Here is a 24,979-nt window from a genome sequence, read left to right as displayed (position 1 = left end):
AAAAAAAAAAAAAGAGTAAAGTGCAGGGATTAGCAACTCACAAATGAATATCTTACATTTGAATGTCCTCATAGGTGAAAAATAAGTCCATACTGCTGAAGACAATATTCATGTTTGGCACAGGCCTCAGAGGTCTCTGAGCTAAATCTGACCTGACTGCTTCTACCCTGAGAACTAGGTTACATGGTATCAGAAAGTGAGATTCAAACTTTAAAAAGGAAACAATCAAAAGTCCTACCCAGCTGTGATCCCAATACAGAGCAATAGCATCCTGACATGATTACCCTACATGTATAGTACTGGAAACTTGTCTTAAGTAATTAACCAACAGCTCACTGCTTGGAATTAAGACCTGTTGTATAAGAAATGAATCATGCCTCATATAGAAAGCCTAGCCAATTAACTGCCTAGGGCTAGTGAAGTCATAGAACTAGGAAGTAAACATATAACTGACAATTTATCAAATCAGTATAAATCCTAATGGTATTCTAAATACTTGATCAGATATTCACAGATCAGCATAATCTTCATCTTCCATAAAGAAAACATAGTTTTGCAATAGTCAGAAATCATTATAAAAAAAACAGTAGCTATCAAAATATCAGTCCCAGTGATGTATTTCTAAAGATACAACACTTAAGGTTTCAGGACTTTTGTTGAGGAAGGGTCAGAAAAATTACAAGAGCCAGAGGATTAAGAACTTTGCAATAATACCATGTCTCCAAGTAATATCTGAAGCTACACCCATAAAGTCTTATCAACACTGCTGTGTAAGTGTGAACTGAACAAGGACAACTGGAGATGGGAAAACATTGATGGAGGAAAGTCAGGGTGACTCAATCTTACAAAACTTACTAAAAGTAACTAAACAATGTTAAGAGTGGGAGATTTATCTTCTTTAGGGAAGAATATACCAATTGGTTATCCAATACCAAATGGTTGCTTCTGAAAGCAAACACAATTATAATTTTAAAAAATGAGCAGGTTAGATTTTAGAAGAAATATACAGACAGGAAGACAGATAGATATATGAGACAGGGAGAGGGAGAGGGAGACAGAGAGAAAGAATCTTACTAATGCGAAAATTATAGATCCTAGGTGGCTTGAACTTATGACAATCACCTTGTCTCTGCTTTGAGTGCCACAATTACAAAACTAAATTTAAAACATTTTTTTACTGAATAAAAAATGCACAAGGTTTACATATATGTTAAATTTTATATTAATTTTCTTTTACAATTAAACCAAAATGGGGAAGTGTTAGCATTTTGTCTAAGCTCTGCCACACAGTTACCTGGCAACATTCAGGTGTGACTGACTCACTACAAAAGGGCCTGCTTGCCCCCTTCTCTTGCACTTGCTCTTGCCTTCTTGCTTCTGCTCTGTCTTCTCGCCCCTTCCCCCATCTCTCTTCATTCCCTTCCCCCTCTCTCTCCATGTGCTCATGGCTGGCTTCTACTCCTCTATTCTCTCTCTGCCTTTCTGTCTCTACTACCCTCTTAACTCTCCTCTCCATGCCCTGAATAAATTCTATTCTATATTATACTGTCTTGTGGCTAATCCATCAATAGGGAGGGGAACCTCAGCATGAGGCCTACAGAGACAACCCTCCTGCCCACACTTGATTACACATCTATCAAACATGTCTATCAAACATATAACCTCTCTCCTTATCTTTTTATAAAACAGAACACATTTTGTGATTAATTTCAATTTCTTCTGTATGATAAACTAAAATGCAAACTAAAAATATAGTCATTGGTTGTCAATTCTCACGTGCAAATCATAAACATTAGTGATGTTTAATATTTTTTTAAAAAATCTTAAGATAGTTCACAAACACTTAAAAATTCCTCAGCAAAATATTTGGTACATACCTTTAAGCCCAGCATTTGGGAAGCAGAGGCAGACTGAAGCCAACCTGGTCTACAAAGTGAGTTTCCCAGGACAGCTAGGACTACTCATAGAAACCATGGGTCAGAAAAATCAGTATTTATTAGTAATCTATCACAGAGAAGACATTTTGAAAATGTAGTATGATTTTAATATTTAAAATGTCTGTAAGTGGAAATTAGTTGTTATTATAGTTGTATCAGGTAACAAATTCATTGTTGACTGTTCCAGGTTCCTGATATAGTTATAAGTAGCAAATAGATAGACCTAACTGGCATTAACTTTTCTTACAAAATCTAAAATGATTAAATATCATGGTATAATTATTATATGTTTCTTAATTTATAAAATCTTGGTTTCATTCACTGTGAAAAATGTTATAGCACATTAGCTAATAATTATTGCTCTTGAAATGTCACCTATAATTTTCTCTGTCTTGTGTACATGCCTTGTATATTTAGGAAGTTCTGTGAACCTATCTCACCCCACTATGCATATGTGAAGTTCAGGGATAATTTTGAGTGTCATTTCTCACTATCATTGTTCAAGGAATGGGCCCTTTGTTGTTGCTCACAATACTGTATACCTTGGCCCAGGAAGCTCACTAGACCAAAGGGATTTCTTCTATCTATCTATCTATCTATCTATCTATCTATCTATCTATCTATCTATCTATCTATCTGCCACTCTGGTCATTCTGGGCCTCCCTTAACTCACGGGAGAAACGGGGTCCTAATCAGGTTGACAAGGTGTAGGCGAAGAAATGATGGCAGAGACGACACATGGAAGTGCAGGATCTGACTAAAATGGCATCAGACTTTTACAGTCATTACAAAAGAGAAATGAAAACTCTGGCAGCTCAGTGGTCAGGATACCTCTGAGGCCATCTAAAACACATTGGGTCTAGAACAGCAGCCATCTCCTCTGGACTGGTGCAGCACCCCAAGGCTCCAAACACGCTCAAGCCCGCATGGGCCCAGCCGGAGTACTGGGGGGTTGCGAGTGTGCCAGCCAGGAGAGTAGAGGCTCGAAGCTCAAAGAATATCGAGTCTTGAATCTCGACTGACTGCACACTGTCTCTCACACACACACTTGACTCAAGGTCCCGCACATCCTTAGTAAAACGCCCACTATGCTAACCTTCTAGGCTAGTAGAGACAAGTCTCTTTCTTGCTAATTCCTAGGAGTGGTTCAGCTGCAGTCCACGACTGAGAATGAGGATTCTACTTGACCTTGCCCTGTGATAAGTCTCTCATTCTGTAAACTGCAATGCCCTACCCACAATGCCGAAGGCAATTAGTCTGGATGGGTAACATTCTTTACAAAATTCCAAGCCAGGGTTTGGCTAAGATGTTGGAACCTTGGTAAAGGTCAGAGAGCAATGTCCAATTTTGTCTAGCTATTAATAAATCATATCTTGGTGGGCACTTAGCACGTGAGTTAACAAGGACATATCTGTGCTACCTCTGAGTTAGGTTATACCAAGGAGACCATGCAAGGAGACTGGCTTCCATGAAGCTTTTGCCTCATAAACTGTTGTCACGCAAATTGTGTGTGGCATCTATCTATCTATCTATCTATCTATCTATCTATCTATCTATCTATCTATCTATCTATCTATCTGTCATTTCGTTATATTAGCTCCTAGATTACAGATGTAAGATGCAACAACCAGCTATAGTGGGATCCTGATACTTGAACTTTTTGCTTGCCTAACAAACATATTTCCCTTTGAGCTAACACCCCAAATCTGTACTTCTTAGGTTTTTTGTTTGTTTGTTTGTGTGTGTGTGTTTGTTTTGTTCTTAATCTAGGACATTCTGTGTTTTTATTAGAGAAATTGATATTTATACATAATTCACCTGTTCCTCCTCCTGTAACTATACAGACAGTGAATGGATTTTTTTTTCTTTTTGCAGGGATTGGAGATTGAACTCAGTACTTTGCATAATTTTAAGCATGGATTTTAAACAACTAAGCTACACGTCCAGATCTTAAGTCCCACTTAGGTAAGATCATATCTATATCTGCTAGAGAAGAACTAAAAGAATAAAGTATTCTCCATGGCGTTTGATGAGTAAATATTAAATAGATTTAGCACATATAAAACTATCTCCAAAGAATATATTCGTAAATTTGTAAGCTACTATAGCTATACTCAGTAACCTCCATCTAATTCAATTTTTTTTGATAAAGGAAACTATGTAAACTACAAAGTACTGAGGGTAGCATTAAATTCTTCTTGACTGGATTCACTAAATCTTTGATGAAATAGGAACCTCCAAATATATGCATATATGCACATCATTTTGAAAAATTCTATTTATCATTTATACCAGAAACATTGCTAAACCAAACATTACATTTAAAAGAAAACTGGCACACCACAGTTGTGGTCAAACAAGTCAGCACCGAAAAAGGAAATTACGAGAAGAGGTAGCTGCAAAGATTGTGCAGTGGTCAAGAGCATGCCTTGCCCTAGTGGAGGACCGACTGTGGTTTGTTCCCAAGCATGCAAATGGTGATGTACAACCATCTATAACTCCAATTCCTTTTCTGAATACTACAGAAAACATGTGGTGCATATGCATGTATTCAAGTAAAAAATAATAAATATAAAAATAAACAAAAAATCTAGTTGTTAAAGTAAATGTGATTGTTTCATATTTGTCTTACCTAGGGCAAGAGTTGAATCTTGAACCAGATTCTTAAGATGTAACCAGATGATGGCTAAGGTTTATCATATAAATTGTTAAAAATTGTAACACTAAAATACGGATCTATCTTTAATATTTGGACTTTCAGTTTTTTCTAATGAGGTTTAAATTTTAGGAATCACTCAGAATTTTCTCAAATACCTAACAATTTAAAAAATATAATATACATTGGCTAATCTGTAGGCTAGAGGTGAACAAGAAAAAATAATGTAAAATGAATGTCCAAAACTATGCATGATATATGGGGAGAGGTTGAAATTTTCTTTAAACCAAAGCAAACTAAACCATTCTAAACAATATTTTTTTAAACCCAGTCCTTGGAATTATTTGTCTCACTCTCCTTCCATCCACTTCCTGTTTATTTGGGATCTGGGTACGTCAGATTCCCCTTAACTGGATGACTGCGTCCTGGGAAGCAAACCCATAACTCACATATATCCAGGCCAGACACTCAGAGTCTTCATAATAAAAGTCAATAAATCTAAAAAATATTTTAAGTATCTTGATGGGAAAAATTATTTGCACAGTTTTCTTTTAACCTCTGCTACTTCAGTTTCATTAAACTTCAAATATTTGGTCTACAATTTTCAGCACATTTTGATTCTTTGGGCTATTATTTTTTTTAATATATTTTATGTCATCTGACCTCTCCAGATATTAAAATGAAAATTGTATCAAGTATGGTTATGTTTGTGGAGTTTTTAAAACAGATTATTGTGAAGAATCCTCTGTCTATATGTGCAGCCTTGTAATGTTTGCTCCTATAGCATCTAACATTGAGTTCCACTCCATATTTTCCCTTGTAATGTTTGCTTCTGTCATATCTAACATTGAGTTCCACTCCATATTTTCCCCAGTTAAAGCATTTGCATTTATTTGTAGGACTCTGAACTGGGACAATTTAAATGTTTTCCACATTTGCGCTTTTATTGGACACTTTCACCTTGTCATCTGGTTTTCAAACACTCAGCCTCTTGGCAGAGAGTACCAATACTTTTATTTGCTGGCTCTGCCTGTTGCTAAACTCATAAAACATTCTTCCTGGGAGGTGATAACAATTCATTTGATTTTACTCTGAAGTTTCCATCTCGGCCTCCATTACTTATTTCCATACATTAAATTACTCATTATTAGGGTTTTAACTTATCAAACAATTTGTATTCTATGTTTTGTACCTGTCATTTATAAGCTAGCTTCTGATTTATTTTCTTCTTTATGACTTTCTCTGCCTCTGTCTTTGTTTCTATCTATGTTTTTCTCTCTCTCACTTTCTCTCTCTCCTTGTGGTGTATGTGTGTGTTATTTTTACATGATCTTAGAATTAATTGAAGAAAGTGAGAAATATAATTTGAGGGAAGCGGTGCTTTTGTAGCAGGCTCCATATTAATCTGGCTGGAGTTTGGGAATGTTTAGTTTGCTGTGTCTGTGGGTGCCAGAGGCTTCACATTTTCTCTAGTGTCCTTGTTTTAATCTCTCCTATCGATTCTGGGTTTCCTTAAGTACACCTCTGAGAATAGCAGCTTTTTCTCCTGCAAACCACTATTATTATACTTGAGACTTGTTTCTCTGTTGGTAAGATACATGTGGGAGGAAGTATTCTGTAATCTTATGATTAAATCTCAGTGTTCAGAGTCCCTGAGATGTAATGTTCACAAGTGTTTCTCAGCATTTTTCTCCTACTTAGATAAGAGTGGTTCTCCACAGGCTAAAAATTGAAGAAAAAAAAAAGCGTCCTTACTCCAAGTGGTGGAAAATTCTGCTAAGGTCTTTTCTTCTGGGGAGAAGGCTTTTACTAGAGACAGACCACAGTGCATTTCATCATGATTGCTCATTCTCTACTTGTACCAAAGGAAAGAGTTTTTATTCTCAAATATATATATATATATATATATATATATATTAGTTTTGAAATCTAGCAAGGAATAAAAATTCTACAAAAACGTTCAGATTCCAGTTTTAAGTCAAATCGTGCTAATTCTTCATAATAATAATATAATTGTTTTTTTCACTTCATGACTCCACAGCCTTAGGCTTCTACTTAAGGTGCATCACCTATGAGTCAATACATTTGTTTGCTTTTGTTGATTTTGTTATCAGTTTGCACTGTAACCCATACTGTTTAACATTTTTTTTTTTTTTGGGTTTTCAGATTACTCAAGTTTATTGATGATGGGATGACTAGCATGCACGTAGTGCACAGATATACATTCAGGGAAGGAAGACTTCTCTTTACAATTACCTCAGGGGAAAAATATCTTACAATACATGTAAAAAGAAAGAGTAAAGGCTCTTCAATGGAACTTTAAACAGTGAAGAAGGAAATTAAGCAAGACACAAGAATAGGAAAATTCCCATGCTTGTGCAATGTTAAAATTAAAAACTGACAAAGCCAAAAGTAAGCTACTGATTTAATGTATTCTTTATCAAATTTTCTATGATATTCTTAAAAGAAATAGGAAATGAAGTCTTAAAATGTACCTGGATGCACACAAGACCCCGCTCAGATATCATAAAATTTCCTGAGTAAAACACTTATGTTGATTTATCAAAACTTATTTCAAGTTACTGTATAGAACCAAAATACAAAGACATTATTGATACCAGAAAATATAAATGATGAGTAAGCAACTGAAATAAAATAGAGGTCTCAGAGCTAATTGCATATAATATGATTCCCTGTTAATTTTGAAAAAAAAGATAACCAAAATGCATGTTGTCTAAAAGACAGCTTTTCCAGCAAGTAGTACAAGGAAAACCCAATAACCACATGTAAATTAACAAAACTAGTTCTATATATGAATAACTCTGCCAAAAATCTACTCAAAATGCAACAAGGACCAAAGACATAAGGACAAGTAAGAAAAAAGGTAGGAGAGATAGTTCTAGATGCAGGCATATGGCAAGACATTCATAACCACGTGAATCGAGTTCTCTCTATATTGATATTTTACCAGGGATCTAGTAAAAGAAGTCTTCTGATTTTTTTTTCTTTTTCTAATATCATGAGTATCTGCTAGTTCCTCTGGGTCCTTCCTTCAAAAACTTAACATTGAAATTTCTTTTCAAACAGTAAACTACAGAAATGTTAAGATAAGGGCACTGACCCATGAGCACTTCTTTTATTTCTTTTAATTTTTATTGAAAGTAGGTTAATCTCTAATAAAATACATCCCAAACACTCCTTCTAGATCCATTCTCACATCTCCCCTCCTCTAAATCAACCCCTCCTCCATTTCCTATTCAGAAAGGAGCAGACCTTCCAAAGACAACAGCCAAAGAGGGAAAGCAAGATACAATAAGAAAAGGCAAAAGTCTTCATATTGAGACTAGGCACGACTATCCAATAAGAGAAAAAAAAGTCTCCAAAGCAGATGAACGAGTCAGGATTATGCTTTTTCCACTATTAGGAGTCCCACAAAACCCCAAGCTAACAGTTATCACCACGTATATGTAGAGAGGATCTGGTGCAGACCCATGCAGGCCAGGAGCTTGCCTTTTCAGTCTCTGTGAGCCCAATTGAGCTGTGAATAATTGATTGGGTGATCTGACTCTGAAGCTTTTTAAACATTACATTTTGCTCTGATAGAGTATGAAAGCAAAGTGTCCGGCAGCACATATCCTCTCAAACTCTGAGAATGGAGAGAGGCTTGCTTTCTTCTCTGGATTCATTCGTCTCAGGTCTCTTTGGTGTTCTTTGGCTTTTGGTTTCATAAATGTGTGTCTGGATCACATCATCCTTTCAAATTATTCTTTTCAAATAAGAACATTGGCCACTGTGTACAATCCACAGTAGCTCAAATATAATCTATCTTACTGTGATGACATCTGTCAAAGTTATATTTTATTAGATCAAATCCATAAGTTCCAGAAGGGCATGGATTTGAGCTGAGGTAACATGAGTCAACACCATACTGAAAACAAATAGTTTCTTTTTCATTTCTCAAGAATTATGTGAATAGCCATTTCATTTATTTCCACAGACTTTCAGAGTTCCAGGTATCAGGGCAACATGAGCTGTGGTTATGCACTCTTATCAAGATTCAAATGTTTTTAGTATAGCTAATGTTTTAATTGTGATTCAAGATAAATATTTTCTTTAAAATTTACTACATTGCATTAAAAACAGCTTAAAAACAGAAGAAAGGACTTAAAATAATATATTATAATAATTATTAATATAATAATAATTAATAAATGTAACAAAGGTATACATATATTTCAGTAAGCAGGTGTAAAGATAAACTGATAAATTAATTTGACTGTAATTTGAATCAATAGTCAAATTTCAAAAAAAATTGAGACAAAACTTTCACTGACTTCCTCTTTAATAAGAGGGCAATTTTATTGTATTAGTTTAATACTTAGCCAGAATTAAGCAGAGGGACAATATGACAAGGATTAAGTCAAGTTCCTGAAAGGGCTGGATTGCTGTAATTCTTGTATTTTGGCAAAAAGCAAGGGTTGCAGGTGTCTAACAGGAGAGAACTCATAGATAAGTGCTATTACACATTTCTATAATCAGCTAATGATAAACATACTAGGATAAAACTTCTAGAAGTATATTTATGAATCTTTTGGGGATAGTTAAAAGGAAAATATATAGGCTATGTTGACATACCTATAATGAAAGTATTGTTTATATTTATAGCTTGAAAATATTTAGAAAGATTTAACTTTTACTTACTCATTCACTCATTTTTGAAATCAGATTCTTGTCTCATACAATATGTCACAAGCATTGTTCTTTCTGACTTCATTTCTCTCAGCTACCTGTCACTTCCCCTCTTTCTGATACCCATTCTCCCTGTTTCCTCTTCAGAAAAGAGCAGGCCTCAAAGACACAAGAGTCAAACAAGAGAACACTAGTTTAGACTGTCTCTTCACATGATGTCTGCTTTTATTCTTTGCACCTGCTCCCATCTACTGCTGGAGGTAGCCTCTTTTTTTGACCACTGGAGAAAACATCAATACATGAGCGTAGGAGAAGATCATTAAGAATCATTTCATCAGTTTGTTTTCTGGTAGATTTAGGCCTCTGGGCTACGAAGTCTCATGCTCCTAGCCATGGTGTAGTACTTTATGGGCTTCACATTAAAACAAACATTGGTTAACCACTCTTACAATTTCTGTGCCATCAATTCTCCAATGATGTTAAAGGTAGGAGAGATTGTAGGTCCAAATTTTTATGCCTGGATTGGTGTTCAGGTTTCTTTCTCCATAGCCTTCAGACTAACTTCTCACATCACAGAGACCAGAATGTAAGCTTGAAGACTGTTTCAGGCAAAAGCTACGTTCAATGAACTGTGTAAAACTTATCCTAAGCAATGGATTCCTGCTGGCAATTTTTACTGAGTGACCTTCTATCCAAGCATTAGCCTGGCTTGTTTAGGGAGCCTCACAGGAACCCTGAGCAAACAATTCAATAAAGGCAACACAATCTCACCAAATTACCTGGCAACAAAAGATGGCCAGTTCAAACTCCATATTCTCCCTTGCTAGGAGTTCTATCTAGGGTCACTCTCACAGATTCCAGGAAGCTTCCATTATACTAGGTCTGCACACAGCTTACAATGCATCCCAGTTTCCACTATTTCTCCTGGCACTTTTTCCCTTCATCCCCTCTACTCTACCTGATCATTCCAGATCCAATCCCCATCCTTCCTCATTTCTGCCACAAATATTCTATTTTCCCTTCCCAGAGAGAACCATGTGCTCCCTCCAGATCACTCCTCATTATCTAACCTCTCTGAGTCTTTAGATTGTAGCTTGACTAACATGCATTTATCAGATAATATCTGCTTATAAAGTGAATAATTATGATATATTTCTTCCTGTGTCTGAGTGACCTCACTCAGGATTTTTTTTTCTGCAAATTTCATGATTCTTTTTCTTTTTTTTTAACCACTGAGTAATGCTCTATTTCATAAATATACCACAATTTCTTTATGTATATTTCTTTTTCTTTTTTGGGTTATGGATAATTAGGTTGTTTCTATTTTCTGACTGTTATGAATAAAGTCACAATTATCATAGTTGATCAACTGTTCTTTTGTTAGGATGGACCATCCTTTGGGTATGTGCCCAAGTGGAACATAGTTGGGTCTTGAGTAGATTGACTGCCATTATTCTGAGGAATAGCCATATTGATTTTTGTAGTGGCTGTAAAAGTTTACACTTTCACAACCAGTTGAAGACTATTCCCTCTCCCCACATTTTTGCCATCATGACTTGTGATATTGCTCTTAGACACTGTGACATGTGTAAGATTGAGTACACCAAAGTAGTTTTGATTTGCATTTTCCTGATTGCTAAGGATGTTAAACATTTCTTTAAATGTCTCTCACCCATTTGATACTCTTCTATTAAGATACCTCTGTTTAGACCTGTACCCATTTTTAATTGAATTATGTTGCTTTTTTGATATCTACTTTCTTGATTATGTATTTTGGATATTAGACCTTTATTAGAGTAGAGATATTAAAACTATTTCCCATTCTATAAGCTGTCACTTTGGACAGATGGTGGTTTCCTTTGTCCTAAAGAGTCATGCCCCATTTATTAACTGTCGAACTTAAAAGTCTGTACTATTGGTATTCTGTTTAGAAAAATGTCACCTGTTTCAATATGTTCAAGGTTATTTCCCATATTCTCTACTATCAAGTTCTCTGTGTCTGGGTTTATGGTAAGCTCTTTGTTCTACTTGAACTTGAGTTTTATATAGAGGGATACACATGAGTGGATTTATGTGTAATCACCCAGTTTTACCAACACCATTTTTTCAGTATGTATGTATAGCTTCTTTATAAAAAATAAGTTGTTCACAGGTGTGTAAATTCATGTCTTAGTGTTCAGTTCTATTTCATAGACAGTGTGCCTTTTTAATGCAAATACCATGTGCTTTTATTAATATATCATCTATGTAGTACAACTTGAAATGAGGGATAGTGATTATCTCTAGAGTCCTTTTATTGTTCAAGATAGTTTTAAATAACTTGGGCTTGCTTTTGTTTTTCCAAATAAAGTTGAAAATTGTCCTTTGAAAGTCTGTAAAGTATTGTTTTTGAATTTTGTTTGGGATTACACTGAATCTCTAGATTGTTTTGGTAAAGAAAACCATTTTTTCTATATTAATCCTATCAATCCATGAGCATAGGAGATCTTTTCATCTTCTGATATCTTCCTTAACTTCTTTCTTCAAAGACTTGATGGTCTTATGACAACACGTCTTTCATTTACCTGGTTAGAGATACTTTATATTTTTGAGGATATTGTGAAGGGTGTTATTGCCTAATTTTTTGTCAATCCATCTGCTATTTATATAGAGCAGGTTACTGATTTTTTGAGTTAATCTTGTATCAAGCTATATTGCTAAGATTTTTTTATCAGCTATAGAAGTTCATTAGTGAAATTGCAAGGATCACTATATATACTATCTTATATCATTTTCAAATAATGATGCTATAACTTCTTCTTTGGTAATTTTTATCCCCTTGATCTACTTCTAGGTTCTTATTGAGTTAGCTAAAGCTTGAAGTACAATATTACATAAATATGGAAAGAGTAGAGAGCCTTTTCTTGTTTCTGATTGTCATAGAATTTATTTGAATTTCTCTTCATTTAATTTGATGTGGGATATGGTGTAGCTGTAAATCACTTTTATTGTGTTTAGATATGACCTTTCACCCCTTATTTCTCCAGGAATTTTATTATGAAGGGGTGTTGAATTTTTCAAAGGCTTTTTCATCTAATTAGGTGATCACATACTTTTTTATTTTTGGTTTATGTAGTGTATTATAATTACTAATTTTCCTATACTAACCATATTTGCAGGTTTGGAATGGAGCCAATCTGATCACAGTGTGTGAACTCACTGATGCATTCTTAAGTTAAGTTTGCAAGTATTTTATTGCATCTATATTCATTCAGGAAATTGATCTGTAATTCTCTTTCTATATTGAGTCATCACATGGTTTGTGTATCTGAGTAACTATGCCCTCATAAAATGAGTTGAACAATATTCATTTTGGTTTTTTTTGTTTTTTTTTTATGGAATAAATTGAGAACTATTGCCATTAAATCATATGTCTAGTAGAATTCCGAACCAAACCCACCTGGAATATGGCTTTTTGTGTGATTGTTTGTTTGTTTATTCATTCTAGAGACTTGTTTAAATTATTATATTTTATTAAATAATATATCATATCCAAATTCACGTTAGCTCTCTGATTCACTCCAAGCCCCTTTTTCTTCACACCCACCTCCATCTACTCATTCTGTATTTGTCTTTACAAAATGGTAGGCACCATGTGGTTATTCATCAAACATGGAATGTCAAATTGCAGTAAGACTATTGAGGATGAATAAGGAAACCTAGTAGGTCCCAAAAGCAGTCAAAGTGTCAGAGACTGTTCCTGCTTCTACTGGTAGGAGTTCAACAAGATCAAGTTACACAATCATAGCATATATGCATGCATAGGGCCTATGGTAGACTCATGCATGCTCTCTGATTGTTGGTTCCATCTCTGTGAGGCCTATAAGCTTAGGTTAGTTGCTTCTGTGAGTTTTTTTTGATGTCCTTGACCTCTCTGGTTCTTGTAACCCTTCATCAAAGGAGGTCTCCTTCTCATGGCATGAGTCTCAAGTTGGATCTGTCATTACTTGGCCACATTTAGAAGCCTCTTAATGATGGCTTCTAACTCTTTAGGGGAATAGATCATGATTTAACTTGGGTAATTATTACCTATGGAGAAAATTATCCATTTTTTTTAGATTTTCTAATTTGTTAAGTACAGCTTCTTAAAATATATTGTCAGGATTCTCCGAATTTCCTTGAATATATACTGTTATGTTTCCATTATCATGTATGATTTTGTTAGTTTAGATATTTTGGATCTTCCTTCTTTCCCAAAACTTGGACTGGGGTAGAGGTGCTGCTACAGACACCCTCCCACACCCAGAGACAGCTTTACTCCCAAGAGATCTATCCCAAGCAAGCTCATGGTTTCACTGGAGAGACAGGATCCACTTAAGCAGAAAATCCAGTTTACACCTGGGATAACCTGATGGCAAGAAACAAACAAAATAACATATACTATAGAAGTCAATGCCAATTGGCACTATCAGAACTCAGTACTTCCACTACAGCAAGCCCTGAATACTTAACATATCTAAATGGACTACCTCCTTTCATCTAGACTCACAGTACTGGAACAATGGTTTAGTCCTAACCCTAAAGAACTGTGTATAATCTCTCACAGAAGGCCTTCTAACATCTCCAGCCACCAGACCAGACTCTTGCCTGCACAGGAAGCGCCCAATGCCTTCTCCTCCTGCCTCTTCTCCTCTTCGACCCCTGAGCTGATCTAGCTGCCCACTTTGTTCTCAGCTCTTCTGTGACATCCAATGGCATCTGGCATCTGGGATGTCCAAGACTGAGAACCTGTCGTCCCTAGCCTCTGTGCAGCCCAGGGACCCCAGCTTCAGCTCTCCCTTGGTACCCAGCAGTTTGTGCTGCCTGAGAATTGGAGCAGAGCCTGCACCTTCCCCACCCCCTAGAACAGGTCAGGAGGCCTAACATGCCCAACGCCAGTACCTTGGCTGTTCTGTGAGGTCCCTCGGCAATTTCCCATGTTCTCCTGCCCAGTCTATCTGAGCTCTGGCGGGACATGGGTCTCTCCTACTCCTTTATTTCCTCATGCCCGGTGCCCCACATCCAAGATTTCTATGAAATATTAATTACAATATCTTTTATTGACTTTAATATGGAGTGGTTATAAAGAAATATAATTTGATTTCACACTATTTTAGAGATAAAATTTTAAAAGTGACACAAACAAAAATTGACCTATAAAAATTATCAATGTAGATGACAATATATGAGTTTCTTGTATTTTATGTTCATTTTCTGTCTGTGTGGTGAGGAAACATATATCAGAATGTATTCCTAATTGTTTATTCAAGGAAAAATACTATTCTGCTATAGGAAATACTAAAAAATAAAGACCAGCAGATAATACCAGGACATTCTCAAACAAATACAGATCGCTGCTGCTATGTCTCCTGCATACTTCTTTGTTTCTTAGGGATTTTCAGGCCAAATGACTATAAATGTGAGTTTACTTTAATCTCACAGTCTTAAGAAAAGTATACAGACAGCTAGTGTTTCCAGTTAAACTCATCCTTAGCTATGTGATAACCCGTGGGGAATATAACCTTGATTCATTTCCAAACCCATGGGAATTGTGGGAATATGAAAGATAATTGAGTTTGTATGAAACTTGGAATTACTGAAACCAAAGATATTAGCTACATACAACTTCACCCCAGAAAAATACTGCAGAGAGGTACGAGAATTGATTTCAGTTTGAGCAATTTATTCAGCATGCATTGCCCTGTTTGTGACTAAATCAAAACATGTACACATAATTGTACCAATTTTCAAGGATAAGCAGAGGTTTCTTGAGGTCAAAACACAAGCATATATGGAAAATGAAAGTCTCCTCAAAAATATCTGATTGGAGACATTGGCTATCCACTCAGCGTCACATACTAGGAAGGCACAGCTGCTTCTCAGCCTTCCAATTATAAGGGACATACGCAAGCTATTTCAGATTATCTCTGACCTTATATGATATTCTCTTGATTGCCTTTATTTGTCACAGATTTATTAGCAAAGATATAGATAGGAAAGAATGTTAATTTAAAAATAAATTAAGTAACTGTAGAGAACTTTCAACAGTTCACCAATATTTGCTGATCTTGCAGAACAATTAGATTCAGCGTCCTACATTCATGAGGTTGCTCAAAGTCATCACTAAATCTAACTCTTAGAATTCTGATGGCCTCCCAGGCTTCTGTGAGAACCACATATATACACAGAACACATTCAGACATTCAAGGAAAAAGTCATACACATAAAATAAAAATACATATGTTTTAAAACTGTTCAGATTTTTATTTCACCTATTTTCACATATAAATATCTGTATATGTATATCATATATCTATTACATGGTAATTTTTCTTCCTAATATTCATGTTTTTTCATTTATAAGTTATGCTTTCTACTCTATCTAGTACTAACAGTGACCTCAGTAGCTGTGCAAATAATGTAAAAAAAACAAATCGGTGTCTAATTATTAAATATTCTCTGAAAATTATCTTTAATGTAGGGAAAATTGTTATGGTGTAAGATCAAATGATAGATATGATTTTAATCTCATTGTTTACAAATGTATAATATGAAAGTCTTTTGGAAGAAAATTTAAAAATATAGTGATATCACCATAGTAATGTGGTTTCATAATTTTTCTTAGAGTGTAGCCTGATTAACATGTACAAAAGAGGGATCTTCATTACATGCATATTCCTAAGTGTGTTAATACAATACATTCAGTTTATGTAATGTGACTTGTATGTATGTTTTCATGGATGATCACTTGGTACTGGATAACTAGTTGGTTTACTCTTTTCTGGAGAAAAGTATTTCTTTTTGTTGCAGAATTCCAGTAGCTCTTTGTGTTGACTTGAGGCCTCATGGACTCTTCTGTCAGCTTACGGATGTCTACTGTTGTCCTGTTCAACTCTTGTTTACATTATTGAAACCTAGAGACCCTGAATTTGAAAGAAGTTAAGGAAAGATATAAGGAAGGTCTTAGAGCAAAGAAAAAGAGGGGACTATTTAAATATATTGCAATTTTAAAAATAAAAGAAATAAATTTAAAATAAACTATCAGCAGACACAACCATTTAAAGATAGATTTCCATCACTATAGATGCACATTATATACTTAGTAACATTTTCTAAATCATCATTAATGATAGCATGTAACATTCTCTCTACTTGTTCTTCTTACAGAGAAGACGGTCTATTCATGGGATTCACTTTCTTCTCTGAAATGCTTTACATGTTAACTCAAACATTTAAAAAATTGTTTTCACATAATACAAAAAATACAATTAGTTAATTACAAATGTTAATGTGAACTTACTTCATATTGTCAGTGATGTTTTGTAGGTCCTATATTTTAAAGTGGTTCTCCATGGTATGTGAAAAATGCACAAATGAAAAGATTATTTTCGACTCGTGGTTATTTGGGTCTAGTTATACTTTAACTTGTCATTCCATGTTTGTTCGTTATCCCTGTGAAACCTGTTCTTTCTCGAAGTGAGAAAAATGAGGAGGAGTGGATCTTGGTTAGAGAGGAAATGTTTTTTTTGGGGGGGGGCAGTGGTGGATGGAGTGGAGTGGAGCTTGGAGAAACTTCGATAAGTATGTAGTATATGATACAAGAACAGCAAAAGAATGCTGGGATTAAATTATACATATTTTCTGTCCCCCTTCCTCCTCACATCTTGGTAAATTGTAAATAAGCAGATGGGGAAAGAAGCCATGCTTTATGGGCATTCATTGATTGTCACATGATGAGTATTTTACCAGGCTTCATTTAAGCAGTAAAAGGCTACCCAAAATCTTGAAAACTGGATATATTCTTATAAAAAGCAGTTCAGTTATGTTAGTTATGTTCTGAAATGCACCTCTAATTAGAAATCATAGCAGATTGAACTTTTGATACCAAGATTTTCATTGGTATCTTACCAATGAATGAGAGATAATCATTTTGATTCAATCACAGTGTGTAATTACTGATGCCCAAACATTTTATAGAAACAGAAATCTAGGTTCTGTTTTCAGGGATGACCACTTGGCTTCCATGGGCAGTAAAACTGAAGGTAAATCAACAGAGTTTTGGTTTGCTTTGATTTTCATAGTGTGTGTGTGTGTGTGTGTGTGTGTGTGTGTGTGTGTGTGTGTGTGTGTGAAATTGTTTAAAATGGAATCATGCAAGTAGTTTCTTACAATGTACCATGTATTTTTGTATTTTCTGATTAGAAAATCTCATCTTAACTCTAATATTGATGTTTGTGGCTCTGTCAGATAGTATGGTGACAGAAAAGGCCATGGGTATGCATGAAACTGACCCATTCCTGACTCTCACTGGGCCTGCTGCCATTCCCCAACCCACTGAGGTTCTCAATAGCATAACGAACACCCCAGTTGGATTTATTGTTCCCACTCCTTTGTTAGTAGAAAAAATGCAGTTTTGGTCTTAATACAGTTTCCTTTGAGTGAAAAGGGGGACTTCCTCTTCAGACTGCCTGAGCTGCAGCTTGTCTTTATGCATTTCTACCTGCTCTTGGATCTCTTTCTTGGTATCTTCTTCCTTCATTTCCTTACATATATTCTTTACAATTATTATACAGTTTCTTCTGATGACATATCTATCTTCTGCTGAGCCAAGATCTACTAGTGGAGATGGTCATCTTCTATAATTATTTTGTCTCCTTTGCTATGCTAGCCATTTGCTACTTAGCCAGCTTCTCCAATTTAATAGATGAGTTGTTGGCATGCATCTTTGTCTCCTTCTGGAGTTTGAGGTTGTGACCATCTATCTGAGCCTTCGGCTTGGTCTCCAATTAAGTCAACTCCTTCTGGTCACAACACCACAGGTGCTTATAGTGACATCTGCTCTACTCCTGCTCATGAATCTGCAGTGTAACCACATAGACTGATCAGGACAAAACATTTTCCATTCCTATAGTATAAGGTCTGGTTCAGAACTGACTGGTCTCTCAGGCCTGGTTTGCTGTTACCCTACATATCTGTTAGAAACATGTGATTCTTTTGTGAACTGTGAAGGAATGGGATTTTTGTGTGGTTTCTTCTGAATCTTGAGACACTTGGGGATGCTCTCTTCCACGAACTGTCACGTAATGTTTAAAGGGCAACTCCTGATGTAGGTGCTCATGAACGCTCTGGGGAAAGAGTAGTTGTGCAGAATATACTGTACATTTCACTGCTGAAGTCAATTATCTAGTTTCTGTTTTCCTCTTCTCCTTCCTCTTCCTCTACCTCCTCCTCCTTTGTCATTCAAAGGTTTGTTCAGAGTCCTGTGGAAAAGGATGTTTTGATTTTTCAGAACTGTAGTTTACCAGTTCCACCGTGGCATCTTTTTCTCTGTAAGTTAATGAAGTTAAGTGATGCTCATTCCAGCAGAACAAACGTCATCCTCTGATGGTTCCGGTAATATTGGTCTTTTCTGGGGTATGGTAGTTTCCTCTAGCAGTAATCATCAAATCTCACAAAGAAATGTATCATTCCTGTACTGAAGCACCAACGAGAAATCATTCTGGGTGATGTGATTCAGAGGGTGTGTATCCTTGTTAAAAATCATGCTGAAGGAAGAGCCTTTTATTCTGCCAGGTAAATACAGGCAATTCCCAGTAAAGCGATGTCAACTTTTCTGTTATACTGTTCTGAATCCAAAGATAAGATCACCTTTGGAGACAGACGGGTACTATCAAAGAAAATGTTAGTAAAAGCTGTGTAGATCTAAAGTCAGCTATCTTCACCTGGCCTGGCTTGGTATAGATAAACTTCCTTCATAAACATACCTGAGAAACAACGAGGAAAAGTATGCTGGCATTGTATTAGAGCAGTGACAGTCACTTCCTGAAGTGTTTCCTTCTGAACTACAAACTAGTTAGGGACTGTACCTAAGCAGCACACCATTACCAACCTAGGAGAATGCCTTTTTAACTAAGTGAATATTCACTCAATAGTTTTATGATTCTTCCACTGTTCTTACAAGATAACTTCCATAAGTCTAAGAGTACATGAGCAGCACAAACCATGCTAATTTAATTTTGTTAAAGAAGACGCACACTTGAGTTGATAGGAAATGGGGAATGGTCTGTGAAGAGTTGAATGAGCACTTAACTATGATCTGAATGCATTGTATCAAATTCTCAAAGAACTAACAAAAATAAGATAAAACAAAAATGTATCTTGTTCGTTCTCTTAGGTCCACTTCTCACTGTAGGATATGTTCTTCATAACCACCACCTCACTGGTGTGAATATTTATAGCAAAATAAATGACTCAAAACTCTCATTTCCAATTTCATGCACACTGATAAAAAGCTCTTCAGAGTGATCTTTGCAGAATACGTTCAAATCTCTGGATTCTTCAGAACTGCTTCATGCATGGTTACGAGGGTAATAACATTTTGTTTTTGAATGTCCAATCTTCTGCCTCACTCACTGACAATTATGTTTATTTTTATAACTCTTCAATACCTTCTGTTGTATGACAAAACATACTGCATTTCTCAGATTTTTAGCCGTTATATCTCATTCACCAACTTAGACTTTTTGGTATAGGATGCACCTATAAAATATTAAGCTCATATGAAGAAAGTGAGAAGGAAAAGAAGAAAGAAAAGGAAAACATAAACATGTTTAATATTTAGAAAGACATCAAAAAACTGCAACATAAACTGGATGCCCCAAGGTATGATAATCTTAATATCCTGATGTATTTCATTTTCCAGCACCCATTGTTCATTATTAGGGCACTGTGCCTAAGCCTAGTATATATACTCCTTTCTTTTATTGCTAGAGAACCACTGATGGGGATTCAAAGTGGGAACAATTGCTAATTGCTACCAGTACTGGGAGCATCTAGGACATGACTACCCTGGCTTCATACTGTGGATTATCACATGAAAGAAGGTAACATATTCACCTAGAATAGTTTTTACTATTTATGCAATGTTTTAATATAAATGAAAAGTTTTGAGTTTAGCTCACAAAAGTGTTCATATTATTTTGACTTTCCAGAATAGCCAAAATATTTTCTTTGTTAATAAAGGGAATGCCTTAACATGTTTTCGGTGGCACCTCACAAATGAACAAGGAAGGCTTTGTAAAGCTCGATAACAAAGAGCTTTGGAGATACTTCTCATGCTAGATAATATCACTTAATATTTCTTTTGTTAATTGAGTACTTTGTGAATGTTCAAAGGAAACGGGCCTTGAAAATGAAATTTTCATGTGTACACATTGATCTTCGGGAAACAAAATGAACTTATTACTTCCACTAAAATTTCTTCAATTCCTCTTCTGTGTTGTTCTTCTGCTTTACAGATTTGTCTCGTTCAAATTTGTTTTTTGTATGATTCTGTTATTTTTTTCTGTGTAGACAAGCATGGTTTCAGGTTTGCTGTCCTGCTTCCATATTCTTATAAATACTGGTTTTTGCAGGTATGTACTACCCAACATAGGTTCTGATATAATTTTGCAATAAGTATGTATAATTATTGAACATTAGTCACAGACATATCTTTATTAGATATATGACAGCAGAAGTCAATCAAAGTAATTTTATATTAGTTTCAGAGACACTTTGGTTTGGAAAATATTTAAGAAAGAAGAAAATGAAACATTTACAATATGTAGATATAATAATATAAAAATAGGTATTTTGTTTTCTAAAAGCAATAACAATGAGCATGGAATCAGTGTTGTGAGATAAATGAATGATTTCTTTTTTCCCCAAATTAAATTACTCTGTCTTACTGAAGCAGTAAATACCATGGCTAACTGTATTGCTTTCATATTCACCAAGCTATCGATGTTGCTCTGTGAGTTTTTAGTTTCTTTGGATGTACTGGTTTATTTGGGGTTACAAATCAATGCTACTCTAGAAATGTAACTTCTCCGGCCTTAATGTTTTACTTGGAGTCTTAGAAATACACAGTAAAACCCAATAGGGTAGAATAGATGGTTTAATTAGCCACACTCACCACTTATCCTTTATTGGATAAAATATATTTTGGCAAAATAAATTTGTGTTACAATTTTTCTTTCTTTTATTTTTTAAAGATCAGTTTATTTATTATTTATACAGTATTCTGCTTGTATATATATATGCCTGTAGCCCCCAGAAAACAGTATCAGATCTCAGGATAGATGATCACAAACCACCATGTGGTTGCTGGGAATTGAACACAGGATCTCTGAAAGAGTAGCTAGTGTTCTTCACCTCTCAACCTTCACTTTGACTTCTCTCTCTTTCTCTTTCATAAATTTTATATGATCAAGCAGGATCTTATTTTTTCTCATTCTAGAATAAGAATTTATTGGGCTCCAACTCTTTATCATTATGATGACATCTATCTTGGTTACAGTAACAAACAAAATAAACTGATGTGGCTGGAGAGGTGGCTTAGTGTTCCTAGCAGGCACTCACAGCTAAGTGTCTTGGGCACCAGAACTTACATGGTACATATAAGAACTTATTCAGGCACACACACCCATACTCACACAGACATGTGCCTTTATACACACACACAAGCAGTATAAAACAAAACATATTTTGAAAAATTACTAGAGATATGAATGAAACTAGTAATTCATGTTTCTAAATTTAATTGTTAAGCAAAAGGAATTATTAAGGTATTTTTGAAAGAGGTGTGCATAATGAAAATATTAACTATTTCCAAAGAAAAAGTATTCAGATGAATCGCCTCTGAATCATTCATGTGAGGTAGATATTTTTAAATCTCCTTTTTGCCAAAATGAAATATATAGTGACTTGATTATAACTTTGTAAGTTGAACACATGACAATTATTGTATATCTTTGTATGTCTTTAAGTTATAAATGCAAGTGTTTTTTGAACTGTAACATAAAATTGTATTACATATATGTCTAATTGTGGAAACTAAATCTTTTAAATATTTGCTTTAATTTTTTAAGGTTAAAAAAAGGTAAAAGGTCTTTATTAATTTATGTATTTCTGTAAATCCTAATTGTGAGTTAATAATGCCATATTTAAAAAGACTTTATATTGACAGCACAATATACAATAACTTCATGTATTCTGTGAGTCTTATTTTCATTTATCATTAAAGATAAAACATCTTTTTAATGAATAAGGAAAAGTTTTAAATAGGACAAAATATACATCTACTGTATGAATATAGTCCTTTATTTCAATGTGACTTTTGTTGAAGTATAGTTTATGTTAAACTATGATTTTCCTCTGTGATTTCTTCACACTTAATGAACAGAGCAATAATAGTTTTTGAAGAGGGATTTGAAAGCGGGAGAAGCGTAGCAAAGCAGTTAATTCTGCCAATTAGATAAATGTTGTGGAAAGTGAATCTTCTACCACCCTGTGGTAGTTTAGAATCATTGCATATTAGCATACTTCATTTACTCTCTGCTTAATTAATGCTTTCCCAATGAATTTGTATTTCAGGTCATATTTAGAAAAAATAAGAAAATAACTGAACTGTATTTTCTGTATACACAGACTTGTTTTAGTTTCACAAGCAGCAATAGCATTCATTTGTTATAAATAATTTAATCAAAAAGCCACAGGTGGCATGAATTATATTTGATTAGAGATATCTGAAAATATTATGCCAAGCTAAGTAATTTCTGCAGCCAATTCTTTAAAATAAAATAATCTCTTTTGAAATTTCCCTGAATTCCACTTGTCATTTACCATTGTCTTATTTCTGAATCAAGTTAAATTTTGTTTTTTATCTTTCATAGAAAGACACAATACAGTTGTTGAAATATGTTGAGACGATTGATTTTAATTTCACTGAGCTTGTTTATAATTGATGTTCAATAATTTTACAATATGATTTTTGCATAACTGATTAATTGAAAGTGCATTGACAAAATCTGGTTAATATTTAGTACATAGCTTTAAGTTAATGAAGATTTATTTACCTAAGTAGTGCAATATAAGTAACACTCAATTCTTATTTTTCTTATGACTCCTAAGGATGCAAAGTATGAAACAGGAATAAAATAAGGAATTAGATTCAAAGACACAAAGTACGTGAACCATAAAAGTATGGGCTAAAATAATCACACACCCTGCTTTTCTTCATTTCACATCTTGTTTTCATTGTGAGAATTGTAAACTGAATCCCCATCTTATTTCTGGCTTCCTATGTATCCTGCCAGCATCCATTTACTTTTATCTCCACTATGCTGCTACTTTCCCTGGCACAGGTCTGAAGTAAATCATGGTATCATAGCCCAAGAAAATGTTTGCAACTTACTCTTAAATCACGTAAACTATCTAAAGATGATAGCAAAGGATATTTACCGTACAGCACCAATTGTTATATCAGAATGTGTGATGTTTTCAGGTTCTCTATGAATCTGGCAACAGGCTTTTAAACCAAGAGAAACTAATCTGTGTGTGTGTGTGTGTGTGTGTGTGTGTGTGTGTGTGTTCATGTTCCTGAATTCATAGCAAAGAAATGGCTGAAAACAAAAGTTTTCTTCTCTTTCAAGTAGGAAATAGATGTGATATCGCGTTACAATTGTTGCTTTTATACTCCCTAGTTACACTGTCATTAGGAGAGAGCACCCTTGCATAATGCAGAAGGCATAAGTTTCTTCTGTTGTTTCCTGCAAGCTTTTAAACCATTTTGAAAATGAGATTATAAAAGTAAAATGATACATCAAAATTCTTTTATAACTATTTGTATGTTATGGGTCACTTGATTCCATGCCTAATATTAGGAATTTTAAAACACTATCTTTATGTAAGTCATAAGTGTTTCATCCAGTATACCCGTGTGTCTAATTTTAGCCATAAATTCCAGATGTAAAAGAATTATTTGTATATGTACAAAATAGGATCCTTAAGTCAAATAATTAATCTATAGTTTGTTCTACTTCTTAGCTCCTACTTAAATATTCCATCCCAATAAATGAACTATGTAATAAAAGAGGAATCACTTTAGATTAGAGAATAGAAAATATATGCTGCTTAAGTTTAGAATTAAGATATGCACTACAAGATGTAAGACAGATGAAAAGGTTACTCACTAGAAAGTACCAGGTACTCATACAGTAATTTACAAGGACAATATTAGTTTATTTTTCTTTGTTCCTATCTTATTGTTTTATTTTCTTTATATCTATAATTATTTTTGGTAAAATTTTAAGAGGCACAGCATTGCCTACAAAATATTTTGCATTTTAAATATATCTTATAAACATCAAACTGAAAATATATTTAAGGGATCAACATATTTCAAACACTACAGAACTTTAGTAATTTATGTAAAGAATGCGACACCTATTTTGGTGTATATCTTTCCAGATGTATTTGACAAATATATCAACAAAAGTTTATAAAAATTAGGGTTATTCACTTGTGTTTAGTTTTGCACAAGTTACATTGTACTAAAATATTTGTCTATTTTTTTCACTTATTCTATTATGTGTATAGTTTTACCAGCTGATCAGAATGTATTATTCATTTACTTATTTATTTATTTATATTCCAAGTGCTTCACCCTTCCTATACCACACTCCCAGAATTCCTACCATCTTCTTATCGGAGAGGATGGGGCCTCCCTGGGTATCCCCCTACCCTGGAGCATCAAGTCTCTTCCAGATTAGGCTCATCCTCTCCCACTGAGGCTAGACAAAAAACTTCTACTTATATTTTATTTATTACAAAAAAGTCTAATTTTCCCTTCTCTTAT

The sequence above is a fragment of the Mastomys coucha genome, unplaced genomic scaffold (genome assembly GCF_008632895.1).
Source record: "Mastomys coucha isolate ucsf_1 unplaced genomic scaffold, UCSF_Mcou_1 pScaffold9, whole genome shotgun sequence".
In the NCBI taxonomy this organism is placed as follows: domain Eukaryota; kingdom Metazoa; phylum Chordata; class Mammalia; order Rodentia; family Muridae; genus Mastomys; species Mastomys coucha.
The sequence above is the reverse complement of the archived record's forward strand: the minus strand, read 5'-3'. Positions refer to the sequence as shown.